General features: G+C 39.6%; 1 protein-coding gene across 2 annotated transcripts in view; it reads right to left on the reverse strand.

Moving 5' to 3' along the window:
* BICD1 (BICD cargo adaptor 1) overlaps positions 1–23,903 on the reverse strand; it is a 215,099-nt gene that overhangs the window by 189,582 nt on the left and 1,614 nt on the right. The window lies entirely within an intron of this gene.

A 23,903-nucleotide genomic window follows, 5' to 3' on the forward strand; every position in this document is an offset into this window, starting at 1 on the left:
AAACACTGTCTTGTTTGAATTGTAAATCTCCACTTTAAAACAGCAGATGGAGTGCCTTCTGTTCACAGAAGGAAAGCCAAGGGCTCAGAAAAGGTAACCACTCACTCAGGGCAAAGAAGCAAAACAGAGAACCCTGGTTCTGAACTTTTATACCCTTGAAAGGTAACAGATTTTTACAGAATTATAAGGTAACTAGTGAAATTTCCTCAACGTATTTTCCTTTCTGAGTCAAGGAAACATGTATGTTCTAAGGAAGATTTCAATTACAATGAAAAATGTTAAATTTCCAATCACTGAATTTAAGTCACCACATTTATAGTCCTCCGGTATATACCATGCTGTTAATGCAGTTATTAATGTCTTTTTTTTTCAGTTCTGCTTCCTCAAATGCCAAAACTACACACTCTTAAATATGTAACCCTGGGCTTCCCTGGTGGCGCAGTGGTTGAGAGTCCGCCTGTGCCCCGGTCCGGGAAGATCCCACATGCCGCAGAGCGGCTGGGCCCGTGAGCCATGGCCGCTGAGCCTGCGTGTCCGGAGCCTGTGCTCCGCAACGGGAGAGGCCACAACAGTGAGAGGCCTGCGTGCCGCAAAAAAAAAAAAAAAAAAAAGTAACCCTGTGAGAATGAGGAAATATGTGTAAAATTTTTATCCAAAGAAATTAAAACCCAACATTTTGCTTCTTATTTGTAGATCTAGTTCTTATAAACATTTAATCACATAGTCTTCTTAGAAAATAAAGGTCCTCTCAAACTATATGGCACTTCTTTCAATGGAAGCACGGACGTGCAGTTTGATAAGAAGGCAAAGGACACACCTCCCCAAAACAATCTAACAGAAGAGGAATTTAAAATGGTAAACAACATGAAAAAAAGTTGTTCAACTTTTTTTCTTAATATTTATTTATTTATTTGGCTGTGCCAGGTCTTAGTTGCCACACGCAGGATCTTCGCTGGGGCATGCAGGATCTTTTCTTAGTTGCAGCATGTGGGATCTAGTTCCCTGACCAGGGATCGAACCCGGGCTCCCTGCATTAGGAGCTCAGAGTCTTAGCCACCAGGGAAGTCCCTTCAACTTCATTAAAATGTAAAAATTCAAAATGGTATGACATTCTATGTTTTACTTATCCAATAAGTAAGGATTTTTGGAAAAGAAGGCAGTAGATTTCTATTTCTTATGTGTACAGGTCAATAACACTTGTGACCACAAATAAATGCCAGCATTTTTTTTTTTTTGGCTGCGTTGGGTCTTCATTGACACGGGCTTAGTTGCTTCGCCGCATGTGGGGTCCTCCCGGACCAGGGCTCGAACCCGTGTCCCCTGCACCGGCAGGCAGATTCTTAACCCCTGCGCCACCAGGGAAGTCCCAATGCCAGCATTTTTAATCATCTACATTTCTAATCACATGTTTGTTTCTACTGATACATCCTCAGAGCAATAACAGACTTCAAAAGGTCAGGCCTGGGAAGATTTCTGGCAAGAAATGAAAGTTCTGTAAAATGCTTCCTGGAAAACTGAGGTCCATTTTGACTTGATTTACCACATTTCAAGGTAAAATTATGCATCTTACCCATGGACTATTACTATTTCTACCTTGAAGTTAAATATCCAAACTTTATATTATTATTCTTGGAGCTGCTTTGTACTCAGCCATGTAGTCAGAATTGTGTGCTTATGGGCTTCCCTGGTGGCACAGTGGTTGAGAGTCCGCCTGCCGATGCAGGGGACACGGGTTCGTGCCCCGGTCCGGGGGGATCCCACGTGCCGCGGAGCAGCTGGGCCCGTGAGCCATGGCCGCTGAGCCTGCGCGTCCGGAGCCTGTGCTCCGCAACGGGAGAGGCCACAACAGTGAGAGGCCCACGTACCGCAAAAAATAAATAAATAAATAAAAATAAAAAAGAATTGTGTGCTTATGAATGCAGTTATAGGTTCTCACAAAAAATTAAAAGCATCACACGATAACATATTTGCTGAAGAACTCCCCACTTGTGTCTCCCCATCTTAGCTCTTTCCTTGAGTCTATTCTTTCTCACTGAATTATTCAGTCAAAACAGACTAAAGACAGGACGCATAGCAAAAATAGAGGCAATGATAGAAGAATAATGGTCTGGAGATTGCAGTGGGGTGGGGGGAGAATATGCCACTGGCTCTGGATTCTTAGATTTTTAGGATATGGAAGAGAACAAGCAATATCTTCTACAGGAGGCTGCAGGGGAGACAAGTAAGCCCAGTTGAGGAGACAGAAAGAATATTCTGGGAGGAGGTTAAGATACAAGAAAGTTTGCTTACCACGGAGAAGAGCAGCAAACAGATAAGTGGAATGTTTGGCAGGAGAGGGGTGAGGAGGTAAGAGAATGGATGAGAGGAGGGAGGCTTGCCTGTAGGAGGGAACACAAGGCTTTATGAAGGTAAGTATAAGAGAAAAGATGAATAAAGGATATTCAAATCCAAGCATAACAGTCTCATATATAGCCTTTCTTTTATTAGCCCATAGTGAGAGGCTTATAAAGATGTTATGTTCTTGACTTTTAGGCATTTTTTAAAATATTACATTTTTATAAAATTTCTCTTCCATAAAAAGAAACTAAAAAAACTAAAAAAAAAAAAAAAAAAAGAAACTACCTTTGCCAGAGCAGGAAGGAAGCCAGTGAACCAAGTTGCTCACTGGGAGTATAATTATAAACATTTAGCATTTTTGAACATGAGAAAAAGAAAAGCTTTTATTTAATAGTCTTCAGGATCTCAAGAAAGAATTCATCCTCCATTTATTTTCAGGGAGATGTGGTGCTTCTTGGAAGAAGCTCAGAGGATCCTGCTATTAAATCAAGACCCATGCAGGAAAAAAAATTATCCACTCCACAATAACATGGCATGTAACACAAAGGCAGTGGTACTTATCCAGCAGGGAGAGGGCCCCTTCAATACAGGGACTCCTACCGGCTGGCTTAATTACAGCACAGCAAGACAATCCACTACAAAGACAGTGCAACTGAAAGGAGACCGCCTGACATCCACCCTAGGTTCAGGGACAGATGGTTCTGCTGCTTCTCTATGAGACCTAGAAAAATCTGCAAATGGATATATGCCAACAAGTTTTCAACTACCAGTATTTTTTTTTAAGCTTACCATATGCTACTATAAAAATAATCCTTAACTTGAGAGTCAATCAGCAAAGATTTACTGAGCTGGGACCAGGTGTAAGGGATAGGAAAAGGCCTAAAGCAGCTTACCATCTAGTTTAAGGACATGGATTAAACTCTGATTTAATTTAAGGGCTTTTCACTTTTACCATCATGCTGCACACACACACAAAATTACAGCAGAGGCCATAAAACGACGGCCTTAAAAATTTTCAGATGATAACAAACACAAATTTACAGAAACAGAGTGGTTCCACCCTGGAAAACATGGCTTTAAACAAGGGATGATGCACTGAAGCCTAATTCAGCAGTCAAGGTAACTGAACATTGTTAAAGCAGTCACCATAGCAACCACAGGGACTAGGGCACAAGACAGATAATTAGTCCCTCCAATTATTCAGTTATGATACAGTCACTAAATAACAGCCCTGAGTAAATTCTATCTTGTAAAAAGTTTTAAGGAAAATGAAAATTTAACTACAAACTTACTAGAGAAGGACCAAGCTATTACTATCATACTGTTTTATTAAATTAACATAAATGCAGCCTTTCTGCATGCAGCAAACTCTACCTTCCTGGTCACTTTAAAGGATGTGAATTAATCAAAATCATAAAATTATTTTTATTTATTTTTTTGGCCACGCCACAGCTTGCAGGATCTTAGTTCCCCAACAAGGGACTGAACCCCAGGCCATGGCATCGAAAGCGCCAAGTCCCAACCACTGGACTGCCAGGGAATTCCCCTCAAAATCATAAAATTAAAAAAAAAAATCATAAAATTCTTCATTCCTATGTGTGAATGTACAATAATGCCACCCAAGAAATTGAGTTAATTTACAATTTCTATAGCACACACAATTCATATTTAATACTCATAACAAGTCTATGAACTAAGAAAGCACAGCTCAATGAGGTTGAATAAATTAAATGAATGTACAGCACTTGGAGAACTGCCTGTCACACAACCAGCACTATGTAAGTCCAAGCTATTACTTCTATCTTACAGTAGTATTATTGCTGATATTATTATTATTGTTAAAAATGCAAGTTTTGAAGTCACACTGCCTGACTCAAATTTTGGTTCCATCATTAACTAGACAAGTTACCTAATCCATCTGTGACTCAATATTCTCATCTATATAATGGAAATAATAAAAACATCTACTTCGTAGACTACTGAGGGTGTTGAGATCAGACAGAGTACATATTTAGCAGACTACCTTGTATGTGGTCCGGGGCGAACACAATTTAGCAATTATAACAGTTTAAATGTTTGGTCTTGGCTCCTAGCCAGTAAATAGGGAATTGGAATTAAAACTGGGGTTTCCTGACAAAAGTGTTTAGAACACTTTCTACAGCCACACTGCTAGGAAACATAGAAACAGTCCATTTAATCAAACAGATACACCCAAGTATTATTATAACATAGTAACAAAAAGTAACATTGCTTGCACATGCTGACATCAGGTATGGAAAGGCTTTATATGTTGTAAGATAATCAGGCCAGATGCTCCTGCTGAAACATATACCACCAAACATGCTACCTTGTTCTCTTTTTTCTACTATGATTTTTTTCCTTTTTGAAAAATATAGAAAAATTATATATCTGAGTAAGGTATCACCACAGTAAATATTTGAGAGTACTGTTTCAGGTCACAAAAGCAAAACAACTTGTTAGTAAAACAACCACTTTAAAATACTAAGTATTCAGTGAAAACCAGAGTCATGATAAACCAAAACAGTGCTATACCTCCAGGTATTAGTAACTATTTCAGGAGTCTTAAGCAAACCTGATAATAAAGCTCTTAAATAAAGAACTGGGATATGTTTAAGAAAGAACCACTTTATGAATTTAAGAATGTGCAAACTGGGCACACAGTGGTCCAGGTAAGCATGGGTGGACATCCTTTTAGAGAGATTGGAGTTCAGGGCAGGACTAGGACACTGAGGATCCAGGAAGGAGGGGAGGGGGATCTGAGAAACGGGGAAGGAAGGAGATGCCCAGTCGTCTCCTCTTTCTCTGTTCTCTCTTCCCTCACTCTCAAAATTCACTCCATTTGGAGACTTCCCTGGTGGAGCAGTGGTTAAGAATCCGCCTGCAAACGCAGGGGACACGGGTTCAATCCCTGGTCCAGAAAGATCCCATATGCCGCGGAGCAACTAAGCCCACGCGCCACAACTACTGAGCCTGCGAGCCACAACTACTGAAGCCCACGCGCCTAGAGCCCATGCTCTGCAACAAGAGAAGCAACTGCAATGAGAAGCCCACGTACTGCAGCGAAGGGTAGCCCCTGCTAGCAGCAACTAGAGAAAGCCCATGCACAGCCAAATATAAAATTAATTATTTAAAAATCCTGTTTAAAAAAAAAATTCACTCCATTCATCAAAAAGTCAAGTTCAGTGCTTGGTGATATAAAGTTGAATAAGACACAAAGAGAAAACAGACATGAAAATCAAAAATCACTGAACAAGGAATATTAGAGTTGCCTTGGGTTTTACAGGAGAGCATAGAGAGACATCAGCTAACCAGAACATGTACTTTGGGCAAGGTTATGTGCCAGGTGGTCCTGCACTTACCATCTCATTCAAAAATAAACATAGTCCTGTTTACTGTTCCTATTCAGTAGATGAAGAAATGTAGGCTTTGAGATATAAGAGGTACACTCAGAGTAAAATTTCGTCCTTTTAATCCAAGTCCAGGGCTCTTGGTAAGGCATGATGACCCGCCTCCAACTCCTCTGCTTTCTCATTCTTGACTTTGCTTTCTTCTTTATTTTTTTTCCATAGAAGGGCAAGGGTGTCAGTGTCTTGATCAGAAGTCAAAACTCAAATGTCAAGGAAATCCCTGGCATCCCAGTGGTTAGGACTCCACACGTCCACTGCAGGGGGCACAGGTTCGATCCCCGCTTGGGGAACTAAGATCCCACAAGCCACACAGCCAAAATAAAACCTCAAATGTCAACAAGGAAGCGACGGATGATACAGTAAGGTGTTATGGATGAGATGGAATGGTGGGGACTGTGGTGAACTGGAGATTCACGCCCTTTCTGAAGAAGAGGGACTCAGCTCCAGCCCACTGATGTCATGAACAAATGTGGGCCCAGGGCTTTGTGAAATCTTCCAATTTTTTGAGAGAGCTCTGAAATACAGATTTTTTTACATGACTCTCCTTATTGTAAAAAAAGAAGCTCCCTGCACCAGATGTTTCTAAATCACTGGGCTGGCTTTTGCCTATGGGGTACCGGTTTGTGATCTCTACTCTGGATGAGAGGCAGCCCATCTCACTGGCACTGCTCTCCGTCACTCTGTTATTTCACCTGCAGAGTTTAACAACCAAGCAGCGATTGCAAAACAAACAGCAGGGCTGGCGCAGCTGTTGTCAGCAGGACTTTAATTCTGCAGTATTAGTAAGACAGCCATGTTTAATGATAGAGTTACAATGCTGAAAACAATTTAGACATCCTCCATTCCAAAATCCATCAATGCCTGACTCACTTCCTTAACATCCCTACCAAACAGCTTTTTGGCTTCTGCTTAAACATCTCCGTTAGCCAACAAGGAAGTCTCTCTCCTCAGAAAACCTGCTACTTTTCCCTCTGCTCTTAGCCTTCCATAAAGGAAGGTCCTTCTTCATATTAAGTTGAGCTCTGTATCCTCGTATCTGCCACCCATTGGTGCCTGGATCATTATACCTAGAACACAATATTCCAGGAGCGGATGGACAGACGTTTACCATCACATTCTGGACAGTGTTTCTGTTAATGCAGACTAAGGTCACATCAGCTCCTTCACAGTCTGGTACACTTGCCTCCCTGGTCCTCAGGGACTACAGTGTGATCTAGCACTGCAAGCGAGTCAAGAGATCCACAGCAGAGGGGAAAGAAAGCTGTTATTTGTACTAGTCACATTTTTTACTTTAATTTCAGTTTAAGGATATATTTATGCCCCAGTCTCCATGTTTCTAATCTAGAGTACACACATTGCTTCCTATAAATGATTAACTCTTTAGTTTAAAAAATACTGACATCCATTTTAGTAAATGGAGTGGGTTGGTTGCCTTCACAGAATGTCAGAAGTGTATATATATGGATAGTTTGTTCTAGTTTTAGGAAGAAAAATGACAACATTTTAGCTTCGTAATAAAAGGAAGAAATATGACTACACACAATGTGTATCATGAAATGTAGCCAACTTAAGTCCAGTAAATTACAACACAGAGTATAATAACTATAGGATGATGCTTGTTTTTCTGTCCAAGTCATGAATCCTTTCCAAATGTTAAATGCTTTGGCAGACATATTTTAAAATTCTTTTTTAAACAAAGCATCAAAATCGGGATCCGTGAGAATTTTCAAATTCAAATAAATATGAAATATTTCATCTCCTAAATTTAATTATGAAATATTATTTATTCCTTCATTTTCATACCTCATCATATGATTTCTTTATATTCTTCTTAGCTTGTTATAAAGAAACACAGGAGCCATCCTGATTTCTCCCTTTCTTTTGCTCTCCCGATCAATTAGTTAGCAAGTCCTTCGTCATGCATCCTGAATCATTCTTCTCTCACCCCCAAGTAGATCTCCTCCAGCCCAAGCCACCATCACCTAATACTGCAACAGCCTCTTCACTTGGCTCACTCCTTCGACAGTCTGCAAGAAAGAGCCAGAGTGATGTTCCTGAAATATTTATCAGATCACATCACTCCAGAGGCTGCCCGTTATGCTTAAAATAAAGTCCAGACTTCTTGCCAGGGCTCAAGGTCCTGGTCGCTGTCCACTGCTCCATCCTCCTCTCTAACATCCACACCAGCCCCTCCCTCCATATTGTAGGGGTTCTCTATGGAGGGTAGTACGGCTCCACCCTGGGGGGAGAAGAGGTGTTTGGAAGGTGTGGGGGTGTTTTTTTTGGTTTATTCTTTGTATTTATTTATTATTTTTTATTTTTTACTTTTTAAATTCAGATATAATTGATACATAACATTGTACCAGTTTTTAGGTGTACAACATGATTTGTTATATGTATAATTGCAAAATGATTACCACAATAAGTCAACAGCCATCACCTTCACATAGTTCCAATTTTCTTCCTTGTGATGAGAACCAACATCTACTCTCTTAGCAACTTTCAAATATATAAGACGCTGTTGTTAACTATAGTCACCATGATGTACAGCAACAGTGCTTTTGCAATCACAATGACCTAAGAGTGGGGACACGCTGGCATACTGTGGGCAGGGCCAGGGATGCTCACCACCCTCCAGGAGCCCCACAGCCCCACAATGCACAGCACAGTTCTACCCTACAAAGGACTACTGCACCCAAAACGCCAGTAACACCAAGCTCATTCAAACCTCAAGGTCTTTACCTTTACCTTTGCAGTTACTTTCAGCCCCAGACACTGAAATCTTTTCCAGGCTTGCTCATCCTCATCACTTGAGATGTCATCTCCTTTGAAAGGCCATGTCTGGCCCTCATTTCTTTTTTTTTTTTATAAATTTATTTTATTTATTTATTTTTGTTTGTGTTGGGTCTTCGTTGCTGCGTGTGGGCTTCCTCTAGTTGCAGCGAGCGGGGGCTACTCTTCATTGCGGTGCGCGGGCTTCTCATTGTGGTGGCTTCTCTTGCGGCAGAGCATGGGCTCTAGGCGCGCGGACTTCAGCAGTTGCGGCATGCGGGCTCAGTAGTTGTGGCTCGAGGGTTCTAGAGCGCTGTCTCAATAGTTGTGGTGTACAGGCTTAGCTGCTCCGCGGCATGTGGGATCTTCCCGGACCAGGGCTCGAACCCGTGTCCCCTGCATTGGCAGGCGGATTCTTAACCACTGCACCACCACGGAAGCCCTGGCCCTCATTTCTGAAATAGCCTACCCAGCATACCTGCCAGTCTTATTATTCCTTTACCCTGCTTTCTTCACTTTTTAGCACACGTCATTAGGCAAAACTATTTCTTTATTTCCTTACTCTTTTATGCTTTTCTCCCCCACTGGTATGTCAAGTCCCCGAGGGCAGGAACTTTGTACCCCCAGCACCTAACTACAATGCCTGGGACATGGCAGGTGTTCAATAATCATCTGTGAAATAAATAAACGTCCATAGTAATTTTTCTATTTAGGATTAGGAATTCTTTTAAAAAGCTTCTTTTTGACATACAGTGTCATCTAACCTTCATTTCTAGTTATTTTTTTCCTATGTCGTTTTCCTTTTTTGCAATGGACTCTCCCTCAAAGAGTTGTTTTTACATGCCACAACTTTTATTTTTACGTAAATACATAAATACGGAGAGGTAACAGTTTAAAATTCCCAAGTCATCACTTAACTCATTCACAGAATGTGAGAGAGCGTTTTCCTATGAGTAGTTTTTGTAAACCTCAGAGTATATGTGTTACTTCTTCTGCCAATAGGGTCAGGAGTCCAGTGGCATGACTGCTTCTGAGGACAACAATAAGCATAGGTGGTGGTGGTCCCTTCACTGTGAGAGGAGCAACTCCTGAATCCACCCGAAGAGAGAATAAGCATCACTTTTTGTCAAAAATGTTCACAAACATATTTTCAAGACCAAGAAGAGTAGAAAAATAATGCAACATAAATTTTTAAAAAATCATACTTCGAAAATAGATAGCTAGTGGGAAGCAGCCGCATAGCACAGGGAGATCAGCCCGGTGCTTTGTGTCCCCCTACAGGGGTGGGATAGGGAGGGTGGGAGGGAGACACAAGAAGGAGGAGATATGGGAATATATGTATATGCATAGCTGATTCACTTTGTTATACGGCAGAAACTAACACACCATTGTAAAGCAATTATACTCCAATAAAGATGTTAAAAAAAAAATACTCCGAGAGCACTAAATCAAAAGTTCAAACCAGGTCTATGAAATGGGCTAAGGGAGAAGTGATAAGAGGGGATGTGTGGAATTACATCTAGATTTTAAGATATGATTTTATTTAAACATACAGAAATCTGTTAGGATATGCAAGAAGAATGAGTATAATCTGATTCCTTTTATGTTCCACACATTTAGATAGGGTCTAATTAGACACTAAATGCTAACCAGTGCTTCTCTTTGATGCATGGTATTTGAGGACTGGTATACAAGTATTGTGTGCATTTTATATCTTAATACAAACTGCCAAATCACATTCTCAAAGCTCATAGCAATTCATACTCCCACAAACAATGTACAAGAACGTTCACATTTCCACACACTTGGAAACACTGTATATTATCAATATTTAAAATTTTTCTAAGTTGATTGGTAGAAAAGTGAAAACTCACTATTATTTAATTTGCATTCACTGACTACCAATATCGAGCATCTTTTTACACATGTTTATTGATTATTTGCAAACCCTCTTCTGTTTGTCTTATAGTCTGTCCCCTTTTTCTATGGCATTATTGTTGTTTTCAATCAACTCAGGGTAGCTACATACTAGGGATAATAATCCTTTGTAAATCAATCATGTTGCTCTTTCTTTTTCCCAATCTGTTGTCTGTATTCCACTCTGGTTTGTGGTGCCTACCTCAGTTTTCAAAAAAATTTCTATGTAACCAAATGTGTCAGGCTTGCCTTTTGATTCTAAGTTTTACATCTTGCTTAGGAAGATTTCCTCCACATTGACATTTAATAAATGTTCCCAGGGATTTTCTCCTAATTAGAGTTCATTCTTTCATGATCCATTAAATCCTTGATATTCTGGTGTAAAGTTAATGGAAAGTGAAGGGATAAAAGATGAGAAAGAAAAGTATACAAGGAGAAAAAGAGACTGGAGAAGTCTTACTTTTTTAATGTTAAACAGGGAGTTTTAAATGTGATGCTGGATTGCTGAATTTTTACTCCATATTGTTAATATTAGATTATAAAGGGGAAAAACCTCAAATAGTTTTGACTTGAAAATATAATTAAGCTATAAACATAAGGAGAAAATTATTGATTTAAAACTATCTGAACACAAATAACACTATAAAGGTTTTTTTTTTAAGAAGAGGAAGAATTACATTTTTCATAATATGAAAAATGAAAAAATATAAGTTGATAAAAAGAAATGAATTCCAGCTTAGGTAATATTTCATCTGAGCCTTTTCCATAAAAGTTTTAAATTTTACAGGAGTATGATATTATTTATTATTAAATAGACCAGTTAATTGGGAATTAGTGCAGAAATTTATTTTTCCCATGACTCTGGTAAGAACAAAATAACCAAGGGCAGAATTTTTATAGAGCTACAGGTAATAAAGGCACTCAAGGCAAAAGCGTTGATGTACTGCTTACATCTAAAGGTTCTTGCTTTTATTCAGATGTAGCCTCTGAGCATTCTTACTAAGAAGTCAATTCATTCATGCATTTTAAAGGCTAGTTTTATATTTTTTCTAGCATTTTTCATTGTTCCCAGCAGAAGGGTTAGTCAGAGGTCCTAGACCACTGTAGTCAGAATCCAAAGCCAAAAATCACTGTTTTCAAACATAAAGTTAATGATATTACTCTCCTGCTTTGACACTGTCGATGCTTTTCCCATGGTATATAGATCAAGCTCCTTAGCAGTCCCACAAATGGCCTGACCCCGTTGCAGAGGCATAAGGGAGATACTCGTAGAAAAGCAGCAAAATGGAGGTTGAAGCTGAATCAATGGCAACTGAGAGAAAAGACAAGAGAGGAGGAAAACAGCCATGAGTCCTAAACAGCAAAGGCAACGAGCGAGGAAATATTGTCTAGTATGGACAGAGCTCAACATGCGGGGTCTGGTCGACAGGTTAGAATCTACGTCAAGACCTCAGGGCCTGTGGCTCTCAGAGCCGAGCGAGTCAGGAATCAGAGGGTGGGTGAGCGATGAGGGCTCTCAGGAGCAGAAGCAGCCCAGCCACACGGAAGGACAGTGGCACTGAGGACCCTCACTGAAGGGGCAGCTAGGCAACCTGGTCACAATGGGGTAAGACTGGGAACCTGCCACTCTCCAATTCACAAGAGGCCAGGAGGCTAAAACAAACCCGAAAACACACCAAACGGGGCACAGGAGCAGCAGAGACTTTCAGACCCCTTGTTAGGTGGAGGTACTTCTCATCTTGTCATTGGGACCTGGCGCTCAGGGGCAAAGCCTTCCCAGGCAGACGTCGCCATGGTCAGCCACGCCGGAGCCGAGGTGGGGGAACCGACAAGCCTCCTTCCAAGGCCCTTCATCGCCTCTCCCCAAACCATCTCCCACCCGTCATCCCATTTCAAATGCCACCTGCAACAACACAGATGCTGAAGAGCAACGATCGCTGCAATCCTCCCTCCTTTGCAGGCTGTTTCTTCTTCCTGAAGGACTCTGCCCCTCATCTGCCTGGAAAATCCCTCCTTGTTCTCCATGCCCCTTCACACGTCGCCCTGATCAGAAACTTTTCTCTGATTGCTCTGAGTTTGCTGCCCTCCACTTTGGTGTCCTATCAAGCACAGCCAACACATTATTATTTTTACTATTTTGTTATTATGATGAATTATTATCACCATCACATCCATCATTTATCGGGTGCTTACTAGGGGTCAGGGACTGCATTAAATGCTTTAGATGGATTAGTAACTATGTTACTAATAGTTACTATATAGTTACTATCTATAGTTATTATCTCCCTCCATTTCACAGAGGAGGAAAGTGAGATTCGTAGGGTTTTAAGTATTAGCCTAAGATCACAGAGTTACTAACCAAATTCAAATACAGTTTGTTCTGACTCAAAAACCCATGATCTTTCCAATAAAACACCTTAATCACATTTGTTCATGTCTTTTGCCTCTAACAGCAAATAACTAACTTAAAAATAAAGACCACGTTTTCCTCATTTTTGTACACCCAGCATAAACTTGGCATATAACTGATGCTCTCTAACTATTTAATACATGAATGAATGAATGCATGAATGACCAGCATCCATTCCAGTCCCTCAGGAACTAGAATATCAACTGTGGCACAGAACCAGTAATACAATGTTAAACTGTCCTTACGTCACGTTAGACTAAGGTCTACTAAATGGCTCATATCGTCCAGAATAAGGGACAGAGTAGAAGAAAGTTAAGTAAAGATTATGGTTCAAGGACCCAGGCAAGTCTACACAGTATCTTTTTTAGTAAACTGATTTAATTGGTCAAACAAATGCTTACTTTTAAAACAGGTAGTCTAGTTCAACCTCTTTTCAAAATAACTGTCTTAATTACTTCACCTTTTTCTTCCAGCCTAAATGAATGCAATACCACAGACATCTCTTACACACTCGCTGTGGGGGAGGCAGGGAGAAGCATGCGACAAATCTCATGAGCTACCAGGTTAATTTGATCTCCTTCTCCCTGAAGGAGGTTACAGTCTCCTTGAATGTACACACATGTGGGGGGAAAAAGGAGTAGGACACGGTCTCCTGTTCTCAAATCCTCCAAAAGTTTCCCCTATCATTCAAGAGTAAAAGCCACAGTCCTGGTAACAATTTAAAAGCTGCTGCATCACTGACACCCATTCCCTTTCTGACCTCATCTACTATTCACACCCCACCCCAACCCCTCCAGCCACGCAGCCTCTTTGCCCGTCCCTCTCAAGGACGCTTTCTCTGATCCCTCCCCACTTCACAGGCCATCTCCCCCCTTTCACGCTCTATTTTTCTCTATAGCATTTAGGACCATCTAACATTCTATTTCACTTATTCATTTTGTTTATTGTCTCCCCTTCCATTCTCCCACAGAATGTAAGCTTCATGAGCATGGATATTCCTGTTGGGTTTTGTCTCTGCTGTATTCTCAGCACCTAGATCTGTGCCTAACACATAGGAGGTATTGAATATATTGTTTTTGTAAGAAAGAATGAGTGAACCTTAGTTAGCTTTATGCAATGACCTACCTGTTCACGATATTTACTTTGGTGTCCATATTTCTAAATCACATTAGCATCACAAATTAAAATGCAACTTAAAAAGTTTTCATTTGGAATTGATCAATGATGACAGTTCTTAGCATTGTCATTTCCTGAAACGTCTTACTATAACCATTGTCTAAAAGTGTAATTGTGGGGCTTCCTTGGTGGCGCAGTGGTTAAGAATCCGCCTTCCAATGCAGGGCACACGGGTTCGATTCCTGGTCAGGGAACTAGATCTCACACACATGCCACAACTAAGGAGCCCACCAGCCGCAACTAAGGAGCACATGTGCCACAACTAAAGGAGCCGGCAAGCCTCAACTAAGGAGCCCCCTTTCCGCAACTAAGACCCAGCGCAACCAAAATAAATAAATAATTTTTTTAAAAAAAGGGTCCTAGTTCTAAATTATTTTAAAATATTAACGAAAGGGGTTTTTGATGTTCAGATCATTAGAATGAGATCATTAAACCATAGTTAATTGTGAATCACCAACACTAATAACATTTATCAACTTAAAAATATAATCCAAAGGGCCAACAATTTTAAAGCATTTATAATTAGTTTTCAAGTGTGTTATATCCTTTTTTCTCTCCCTCTAGTGGTTGCTTTTTCTTCCTAATTATATTTCCTTGAGGTTTTGAGCTTAAAGGCTCAGCACACATACCAGCATTAGCAGAAAGAATGTCAGATTATGATTTAAAGGGGGGAAAATGGCCATGTATGCCAAAAAGATAATCTGTAAGATGGTGGTGTCTTCAGTTCATCAAAAGAAGCCATGTACAAGATTACACTTATCCTGTCTCCATCTAATTACCTCACATGGAGGTCAACTTCAAAAAATCTCCTAAAACTATCTAGAGAATGGCAATCAGTGAGGCTTATCAACAAAGCACATTCATGTTATAATATAAACCTCTTTCAATTTCAAAAATTGATGGCTAAGAGCTCTTCAGCAGTGGCATTTGATTCCACATTAGTCTGCAGTATGCCAGGAGAAAAACAAAGACCCATCATTCTGAACCTTCTATTTACAGATCCACACCAAACTGCGCAACAAAACATTCTTAAGGAAATTGCTACTGTTACTGTGTACTTCCCATAAATGTAAACAGGTTTCTTTTTTTCATTTCTAAATATAAAGATAGAAACATACCAGATAAATACTACATTTTAGTGTAGTGCTTTTTCTCCATAAAATAATATTTGAAAACAGTAAGCATGTATAACCAAAAGAACAAGTGATAATAACCCCAGAAGTTAAAGAACAATCCATCAAAGCAATTCTTTTCTAATATTCTATTTATGAATTTGTAAAGCTGGCATAAACAACTGCAAACAGAATAGAGCAACAAAACAGACACAACAAAGGAGACAAATAACTTTTAAAGGAAGCTTCAAACAACCCTGAAGGATCGAAAATTATATACTTTTAGCATGCATCTTAATTGTCTAACATAGTTAAGTTTTTCTGTTTTTTTGTTTTCTTTAACATCTTTATTGGAGTATAACTGCTTTACAATGGCGTGTTAGTTTCTGCTTTATAACAAAGTGAATCAGTTATACATATACATACATCCCCATACCTCTTCCCTCTTGCGTCTCCCTCCCTCCCTCCCACCCTCCCTATCCCACCCCTCTAGGTGGTCACAAAGCACCCAGCTGTTCTCCCTGTGCGATGCAGCTGCTTCCCACTAGCTATCTATTTTACATTTTAACATAGTTAAGTTTTTGATGACATTTGTTGGTTTTCTGAAAGGCTTTCCCAAGTGTCTTCATTTATAGAAAACAGAGAAGTAAAACGACTGTGCCATTGAGGTTTACATACCTCATGGCTCATGACTTCCCAGCTTTTCTTACAAACACTTCTATTCCTATGGAGTCATTTACTCCTAGAGTTGGAAGTTTCTAGGAGAGAGGCTCTCAGCCCTAGTTGCACCTATGAGGGAAGTGGGGTTAATATACTGAAGCCCCTCTCCACCTCCAATGACTGTTTGAATTGCCTCAGGGTGGGGTCCAGGCAGCAGTAGTTTTATAAATCACCCAGCTGATCCTAATGAGTAATCTGTATTGAAAGTCACCTCTTCAAAAAGAAGACCTCAGAGGGATCTAAGCTCTGCACAAATACTTCTGATGTCCAGTTCCAAAATCTCATGTGAATAATCTAAAGGCAATACACTACTTTATGGATGGTCATTTTTCAAATGAATGGTGATTTTTTTTTATTTTCCTTTTTTTATTAAGGTATAATTGATTTACAATATTATATTAGTTCTCAGGTGTATAACATAGTGATTCAAAACTTTTACAGATCATACTCCATTTAAAGTTATTATAAAATATTGGCTATATTCCCTGTGCTGCACAATATATTCTTGTAGCTTATTTATTTTATACATAGTAGTTTGTACTTCTTAATCCCTATCCCTGTCTTGCCCCTCCCCATTTCCTTCTCTCCACTAGTAACCACTAGTTTGTACTCTATACCTGTGAGTCTGTTTCTGTTTTGATACATTCATTCATTTATTTTATTTTTTAGATTCCACATATAAATGATAACATTCAGTATCTGTCGTTCTCTGTCTGACTTATTTCACTAAGCATAACACCCTTCAGGTCCATCCATGTTGTTGCAAAAGCAAAATTTCATTCTTTTTTATGGCTGAGTAGTATTCCATTGTACCACATCTTCTTTATATGAATGGTTATTTTTACAGGGCATGGTCACCCACCATTTCCCCTAACAACTACCAACAGAGTTCCACAATCTTTGTACTTGTCCCTCTTCCTAAAAAATCACTTCCCTCAATCTCCACATGACTGGCTCATTCTCATCATTCAGGTCTGGGCTCAGACGTCACCTCCTGGGAGAGGCTTTTCCTGATCATGCTTTCCCCAGCCAGCCCCCATCTCTTCACTCGTGGCATTTCTCACATCTGACATGCGTGTGTGCTTTCTGACTATCTCCCTGTAAGCTCCATTCAGGCAGCTCCATCTTGTCTGTCTTGCTCAACCTTTTATCTTCAGCAAGCAGCATAGTGTCAACATAGCAGCCACTCAGAAAAACTTTTGAATGAATAAATGTAACAGAACAAGAAGTAATGGACATGCCTCTGATGAAGGCTGTGTTTAAAGAAAAAGAAGTAATGGACAATCTAAAGCAAAAAAAAAAAAAAATTCTGATTGGTTATATAATGTAAAATAGTTGACAATGTAGATTAAAAATATAGGACTAATAAAAATTATGGGTGGTTTTAATTTTCTTCATACCTTTGTATACTTTATTGTCTTCAATAAAAGTAAATTATCTTTACAATTACAACCAAAATAGTATAATAATAAAAATAATTTTTTATGGAAAGTTAAAAACAAAAAAACTCAACTGTCACAGGGCAAAGATGGGCTAACATAATGAGGCCCAACTGCCTGCATCATCCTGGCTTCTCCCCAAGACCCAGCATGGACAGGATGTGGCCACACTGCAGGACCAGCTCTTGCCGGCCCTGGAAACCAGCCACCTATTATGGTGTCCACGTAGGTCTGACACCAGCCAAGTAGACAAGGAATCAAAATCGCTTCCAGTTCACCCATAAAACTTCCCATCTTTTCCCTTGGTATATCACAGGCCTGCCATGGGCCAACCAAACAAATCCCATCAGTTTCTTTCACACACACCTACACTAGTTTTCTCTCTCACAGGGCCACCCAAGCTATCCTGAGGGCAGACCCTGGGCCACCTCCCCACCTCTCCTGGTCTCCAGTGCCGACCACACTCCCTGAGGCTCTCTGGTTTTCTTCCCTAATCAGTCCCATTTGCTTCACACTTGAAACGCCAGTGCCTTAAAAATACAGCCCTGTCCTAGAAATATCTGTATTTTGAAAGGATATACTATTAAATTAAAAATGTCGGGCTTCCCTGGTGGCGCAGTGGTTGAGAGTCCGCCTGCCGATGCAGGGGACGCGGGTTCGTGCCCCGGTCTGGGAGGATCCCACGTGCTGCGGAGCGGCTGGGCCCGTGAGCCATGGCCGCTGAGCCTGTGCATCCGGAGCCTGTGCTCCGCGGCAGGAGAGGCCACAGCAGTGAGAGGCCCGCATACCCCAAAAAAAAAAAAAAAAAAAAAAAAAAAATGTCACGTTACAGAGTAATACGCACGGCATGAGTCCATTTTTATAAAAACTAAAGAATAAGAACAACAAAGAAGCGTGCATATGGATTCACATGTTTAAAGTTATTTAAAACAAGTATAAGAGAATACGCACCAAAGTATTAGCAATAGAGACAGAACTGGGAGGAGAGGAAGGGGAAACTATTTATTTGTCTATGCTTTTATCCAACTGGGACTGTTGCCACAAATTGTCATAATTACACAACGGTAATTTCTTTTTTTTTTTTTTTTGCGGTACGCGGGCCTCTCACTGTTGTGGCCTCTCCCGTTGCAAAGCACAGGCTCCGGACGCGCAGGCTCAGCGGCCATGGCTCACGGGCCCAGCTGCTCCGCGGCATGTGGGATCTTCCCGGACCGGGGCACGAACCCGTGTCCCCTGCATCAGCAGGCGGACTCTCAACCACTGCGCCACCAGGGAAGCCCCACAATGGTAATTGCCCTTTAAAGGGCAATCAAACTCTTGCGGCCAAAAAAAAGAAAGAAAAAAGTAAAAGTGGTAATGTACTCTCAAGTATCAGTCAGTGGGAGGTGAGTGACGTTGCTTCCAGCACCCCTAACCCTAGAGGTCTGCAAGGGCTGGTTTTCCTCACTGTGCCAGGCCAGCTTCTTGACCATTGTTTATGAGTTTATACATCTCTCAATTCAGAATGCAAACGGGATTCCCTGGCGGCGCAGTGGTTAAGAATCCGCCTGCCAATGCAGGGGACGTGGGTTCAAGCCCCGGTCCGGGAAGATCCCATATGCCACGGAGCAACTAAGTCCGTGCACCACAACTACTGAGCCTGCACTCTAGAGCCCGCAAGCCACAACTACTGAAGCCCACATGCCTAGAGCCCATACTCCACAACAAGAGAAGCCACCGCAATGAGAAGCCCACACACCGCAAGGAAGAGTAGCCCCCGGTCACCACAACTGAAAGTCCGCGCACAGCAACAAAAACCCAACAGAGCCAAAAATAAATAAATAAAAGAAAAAAGAATGCAAACAAACTGTGAAAACATCATTAAACTGTTCATATATTCCATATTCTGGAAATTAGGTTTGAATAAAATGACAACCAATTGCACAAATTATTCATTTGTCTTATTAAACTGAGAGTTGAGTATTTTATCATGCAACTTATTCCTCCCCTTAAAAGAAAACATGAACTTAAAAACCTCATATAACTCAGGCATCAACTTTACCCTCTGAAACTGCTCTTTCCCCCTAGAACCTTCCTTTGTGAATGGAACCACCTTCTAATCCATCCTGATATTCTCAAATCTACTCTCTTCCTCACATTCCACACCCAGTCACATCCAACACCGCGTTCCACCCTACACCTCCTAAACAGCCCTCAGGTTTGTCCTCCCCTCACTACCCCTACTGTCTCTGCACAGCTCCAATCCACCCTCTACGACCAATACCATGACCTTTTAACTGCATGTTGACTGAGGTGTTTGAGCATGTCAGGGTAGTAAGGTGCAAAGAAAGTGGGCTTCTTCCTGAACCAGGTTTCACCACTTAGCTTTGTGGCCTTGAGAAGGACCCATAGCCTCTCTAAGACCAAGTTTTCTCTTCTGTATGATGCAAGCCATATCTACCTTGTAGAAGGATTGCTATAAGAATTACCGATAAGGCATACAAAGTGCCTAGTCCTAAATGGGGCTGTATACATAGTTCAATGCTTTATTACTTTAATTATTTTCTTATCTGTAAAAAAAGGCAATAAGCCTCTGAGTTACTTTGAAGATTAAACGATAAAATGTAAGGCACCAAACACAGTTACCGTTTCCTTTCATTTCCTTTTAATGGTTCCCCATCCCTAAGACAAAATACGGCCACTGCCACTTTCCCAATTTCATCTCCTGCTACTTCTCCTTTAGCATAATGAATTTTTTTTGTATGTTTTTTTTTTGGCCATGCCATGCGGCATGCAGGATCTTCCCCGACCAGGGATCAAACCTGTGTCCCCTGCATTAGGGAGCACAGAGTCTTAATCACTGGAGAGCCAGGGAAGTCTAGCATAATGAATTAGGTGCACAGTCAGACTATGCACCGCTTCATGCCCTTCTCTTCTTCAAAGCCATGTTTACAAGTAAAATCTTAGGTGTAAGAAAGTCTTTTCTATATATTTCAACATGCAAGTTAATTATCATATTTTCAAATTTGGAATGCAATATCCATAAAGTACAAGTGTATTTATTGGGAAGATAGGGAAGAATATTTGTAAGCATAAAATTCTGAAAAAAATCTTCAAACCATGGCTGCTGTACATGTTCATGCAAATATGATTAATGTGATGAGAGATTATAAAATCTTGCTAAATGGTATCTGAGAAATAACTTTGCCAGGGATGAAACCTTGAGTTGAAATAAAAAGGAAAAATGGTACAAGTTAGAGAAACTGGGTCAAAAAAAAATATGATTAAAGTGATTATGCTTGTTTGTTGAGGTTGCTTATAAACACTTTCCAAAAGTATATGTCCATATACTTTAGATGTTTTAATTAATTTGATAATAAATGTGATAAGTATAACATGTCTTCTTTAAAAACAACAAGAGATAAAAATACTAGCTTAGATAGATAAATTCAATGTTAACTTTCTCTATGTTTATTCATAGACTGGAAAAGAAATATGGGGGGGTTCCTCATATGATTTTATGATTTAGAATTTACAAAGAGAAGAGAAACTAACAATCTTTCTAAGCATAAGAGGAAAAAAATTAGTTCTGTTTAAAGATGAATTCAGGTAAATGGCTTTTGTCAGGTCCCTAATGTGACAATCTCTAAAAGTATGTAAGTTCAGTGTTTATTTCTTGAATGATTTAACTATAGTCCTGAAAAAGCATCAAGTTGGCTCTAAGACGAAAAGCTGCTCTGTGTCCACAAAGTGCTTCCTCAGCAGCTGGTGTCTATCCTTAGTATCAGGTTGAGAAAATGAGCAAGGAAATGAGTTGAAGATTCTTAGTAGACAGTCCACTGTATCCCAGCTGCAAAACTTTTCTAAAGTTGTCACATGGATGTGTTTTCTAAAATGTTACCAGGAATGCTGAATCATTTCTTTCTAAGGGGATCTTTTAAAACTTTACTACATTCTAAATTTAAAACATTTTTAAAACAAAAAACAAAACAAAAACCTTAAATTCTAGGGTTTTTTTTTTAATGAATGTTTATTTTTAAGTTTCAAATTATCGTAGAGAAGACTCTTCTTCAAACACTATTTTGGCTTGGGTGACAGGCACAGTGCTGATTTACACATATCCCAAACATACAATCAGCCAGGCCCTGAACATAACTGGGCATGGGTGCCCCCCAGGCCACTGAAAAGCAAGCATTATTCATGAAATCATAAAGCCGTGATTAAATATTCTAGTGGACATGTGCTTTGTCCAGCTCCCCAAAGATAATGAAAAGGAGAACATTATGATGATCTCAGAAGTCATTCTTTTCACATCATTAGTCCTTTCCTTTCAAGTGTGTTCTTTCAGAATTACAGTAGTCATGTAGGCACCGGGCAGAGCCCTAATGATATGAGGCCAAGCCAAAGAGCAATCCAGACTTAGGGAAGAAAATAACTAGAAAAAAATTAATGAATTCATCATCTTGATTCTACACATCTTCAGCAATACTGCTCACCTGCATTATTGTCAGAGCTGTATACAGCCTGGGAAGGAGGGCAGCAGCATTGCTGGGTGCTGACTCTTGAAAACAACATGACCTTAGAGACAGCCGTGTCGCGACACTGCAAATTACTAACGTCCAGCTTGGACTTAGCACAGTATTTTTCTGTTGACATTCCCATAAACTGGTCCAATTACTTTTAAATGAATCATATCTGTTGAAACAGCCTGGAAATAAACCAAAGATTTTATACTTGGTTTTATAGTATAGAGCAAGAACATCACTTCCTATATATACCTGCAAATGAACAAAACTTCCTTTTGAAAAATCAGAGCGCTAACAAAACGCGTTTTTCAAAAATGGCTTCTATATGATATCATCACTGCAATATCTTAGTTCGCACAATTATTTTGGATTTACTTTTCAAACAGGAAACATTACTGAGACTGATTTAGCTCATTTAAATAATACTCCCAACTAAAGTATACATCATGTTTAAAGGATCAAAATCACAGGTCTCACTATCAAATAATCAATATAATGATTTTTTTATTACCTTAAAATACATTTTTATATAATAGTATAAGCCAGTTCATTGAGAACATAAAATTAAATTATATTTATGCCAAATGCAACTCAAAATACATATGTAAACAAGTATCATCTGGCGAAAATAATCCTGATAAACTTTTATTAACCTCCTGCTGTACAGAACAAAATACACCTCACTGTTTTACAGAAAAAAATTATAATTGGTATTTGCATTATTCTCTATTAAGAAAACACTGTTACACCATTCTTACGAAACATTTTTTGTCATTTTTCCTATTACTGCTGATGAAAGTAATACAGGTAGTGTTTAATACTAATCACTTCCTATACTCCTCAATTTTCTTAGTCTTTCTCCGACACTAACCAATATGCACTAGTGAATGCTTGATAAAGTATATCTTCTTCCAGTATAAATTTATTCTTTCATAAAATACTTATTGTATGCTCACTATGTGCTGGGCTTTGTGTTAAAGACTTTGGATGCAATATAAATTAAGACAGATTCCTTGCCTTAAGAGCTCATGGTCTAGTGAAGGCAAAAGACAATTGCATTAAGGTTTACTATGCACGATGAATACAATGACACAGAAAAACCCTAGTAGGGTTGTTTGAATCAAGCAGGAAGGCCAGTTAACAGTTAAAGTCCATTCCATTAAATTAAGTCTACCATCTTTATCAAGGAGGTGGTAGCTAACACTGCCTGGTTTGCACTTCCTTGTCTTGGTAAAGCAGTGTTGATAAGTGTAGACAACATCAAAACATCTCTGAAAATTACCATCACCTTCCTGACTTCACAAGGTTTAGCATCACTGAATTCAAACATACCAGCTTAAGACCTAATCTAAGTTGGAAAATACCATTAAGTCCAGCTGTAGTTAATAGATGTGTACATGGTAAAACAAAACAAAACAACAACAAAATGAACTAGAAAGGTACAGCCTAACGCACAAAAAATCAGATTTCTAATTGGGGTTTTCACCATATGTTTATTTTCTGGCATCTAGGCATCAGAATAAAAATAAGACATACCTGAAACTATAAATGCTTACCATATTATGTACGAAATTAGAAGGCAAATTGATTAGATCTGTCATAAATCATGTTTTTTAAATGTAATAACACAAGACACCCCTTGAAAAACTGTTTAAGTACATTATAGGAATAAAAACGTGTACAGAGCAAATTAGAAATAATATTTTAAATGCCAATATGCACCTAAAAATAAAGACATGCCACACAGAAAGCGGTGTGTACATTTACGTTTATGCTACCCATAGTACCCCAGGAACTGGGTAAAAGAGACTGAGTTCCTTCAACAATATGTATATTCTTCTAAATTTTTGATATTCACTACTTATTTTCTTCTAATACATTAGCCAGTCTTTAAAAGAAGCCAAATACCAAAAGACCAAAGAGGACAAGTGTTATATATACATGGCCCATTTGTGACATTCTGGTTTTATACATACAGTCATTTCAAACAGAAGAGGCTTATGTGAAATGCACGGCTACCCACGCATCTGATATATACCATTCTTTCACACCATTTGTAGGGGAATTAAATTTTCCCTGTTCAGGGT

The sequence above is a fragment of the Tursiops truncatus genome, chromosome 11 (assembly GCF_011762595.2).
Source record: "Tursiops truncatus isolate mTurTru1 chromosome 11, mTurTru1.mat.Y, whole genome shotgun sequence".
In the NCBI taxonomy this organism is placed as follows: domain Eukaryota; kingdom Metazoa; phylum Chordata; class Mammalia; order Artiodactyla; family Delphinidae; genus Tursiops; species Tursiops truncatus.